Source organism: Penaeus chinensis, chromosome 13 (assembly GCF_019202785.1).
Source record: "Penaeus chinensis breed Huanghai No. 1 chromosome 13, ASM1920278v2, whole genome shotgun sequence".
Taxonomy (NCBI): Eukaryota; Metazoa; Arthropoda; class Malacostraca; order Decapoda; family Penaeidae; genus Penaeus; species Penaeus chinensis.
In genome coordinates this window covers 2,479,811-2,482,310 of record NC_061831.1, presented here as the reverse complement: position 1 = coordinate 2,482,310, position 2,500 = coordinate 2,479,811, and positions in this window count along the sequence as shown.

The following is a 2,500-nucleotide window of genomic DNA, read 5'->3' as shown; positions in this document are numbered from 1 at the left end:
CCCTTCCCTCTCCCTTCTTCCCCCTTCCTGCTTCCCGTCCTCCTTCTCCCGTCCCTTTCCCCTTCCTCTCCCCCCTTCCTCCACCCCATTCCTCGTACGCCCCCCTCCCCTTCCCATCCTTCCCCCCTCTCCCCCGGCCTTGCAATCCCTCGTGTGGCATGGCACGCTCATGGCCCTCGCAACGCACCGTGCTCAACTGGCTCCTCTTGCTCCTGGGTGCCATTGTGTTATGTACCGTCTCGTTGTTTGTCTTAAGCCTTTATGGCGTCTTGACCTTTGCACGAAGTCGCCACCAGCTTCTTGAAAATGTCGGGATTGCATGTCATAATGCCCTCCCTCTTGGACATCGCACACGATCCCTCTCCTCCTTTCTGTGCCTCCCTTTCGACCTTCTCCTACCCCTTGTCCACTCCGCCTCCTCTCCCTCCTCAGGTCACGAGCGCATACATTGTCCTCGGTCTTTCTACTTGACCTATTTTGCCATCCTCACAATACGGCCTCCTCGAGTCGCCATATGACAAGCGAGGCTCTTAGCACCATTTTCATTCCCCATTTCTTCCTCTTCCCATTCCTCTTTCCTCCTCCTTCTTCTTTATTTTTACTTCTCCGAAACACTTTTTTTAAAACTTGTTTTCTTAATATCTGTGTTTATTGTCTTCCTTTTTTTCCCTCCTTCTTTCTCCTCTTGATCCTTCTCCTCTACGCTTCTTGCCTATCTTCCTCTCTACATCCCCTCTTCTCTTCCTCCTTCTGGTATTTAGCGTTTATTTCCACCTACTCCTTTCTTCCCTCGACTCCTCTCTTTCTATATCTCCTTTCTGTTATCTCCTTCCCTTTTTTCCCTTTCCTTCTTTCTGTCTACTTCCCCCCCCCCCCACATCATTTCTTCTCCTACTCCTACTCTTCTACATTCTCATAACACTTTCTTCCTCCTCCCTCCTCTCCTTTTCCCTCTATCCCGCAACGCTCTCTTCACACCTCCTTCGTCCTTAAAGCAAATGTCACACACATTAACACATACTATATTCAACCTTCGGATACCATTCCTATATATTCACAAAAGCTATTTCATTAAAAAAAGAAAAGAAAAAAAATACAGCCAGAAATATACAACATTGATCTTTATCAACTATTTGCATTAGCTCCTGTGTAGCACTATGCAGAACATGTTACACCATCACTGCACTATGACGCTATTATTATTACTATGACTACACTATTATGATACACTATTACTATCATTATTACTATTGTACAATTATGTTACACTTATTATTATTACTACACTACTATACTACACTATTACTATTGCAATTACTATACTAGTGTGCTAGATTATTACTATCTTTATTACTATTATGCTAGTATGCTACATTATTACTTTTACCAGTACTACCCTATTATGCTACACTATTAATATTACACTATTAATATTACTGCACCATTATGCTACACTATTGATATTACACTATTACTTTTAAACTAGTTTATAATACTTACACTATTACTATTTCTACACATTTATGCTACACAACTACTATCACTATTACTATGACTATTAATATTACACTATTGTTGCAGCCGTGGTCCGCAACCTAAAATCAACATTACCAATCAAGTCCTTTTATTAGATTTGTATCATAGAATTAATGATAATTGATTAATGATAAATATAGTTCTTAACAGCCAAATGCAAAACGATAGTACCATTATTTGCATATAATTAATCCGTCCGTTGGATATATATATAGATACATAGACAGATGGATAGATTGTGAGATAGATAGGTAGGTATATAGATAGGTAAGTAGGTAGGTAGACAGGAGGTTGGTAGGTAGAAAGGAGGTAGGTACAGAGATAGATAGATGGGTAGGTAGATAGATGGTAGGGGTGTGGGTTGGCAGATAGATAGGTAGGTAGACAGACATAATGATAGATAGATAGATAGATAGACAGATAATGAGTAAAATAGACAGAGAAAGAGAAAGATAGATAGATAAAGAAAGAGGAAGATAGAAAGACAGATAGACAGATAAATAGAGAGACAGAAAGATAGACAAACAGGTAGATAGATAGATAGACAGAGAAAGAGGAAGACAGATAGATTGATACATAGAGAGAGAGAGAGAAATAAGCAGAAAGATACAGATCACAAATTACCCTCTAATTTACTAATTTCTGATGCATTAGTTATTAATTTCATTCATACATTTTCTACATCACATCTATCTAAAATGAATTATGTTGAGAAGACATCCTTCATTGTCTGCACGCAAAACGTACAAACAGTTACCATAACCATCTATATTCACCTTCGTGGTAAACTTATGGGTAATGATATTATATATATATATATTATATATATACACACATAAATATATACATATATATATATATATAAATGAATAAATATATGTATATATTTATATACACACACATATATAATATATATATATATATATATATATATATATATATTTGAATAAACACAGTAAGATGT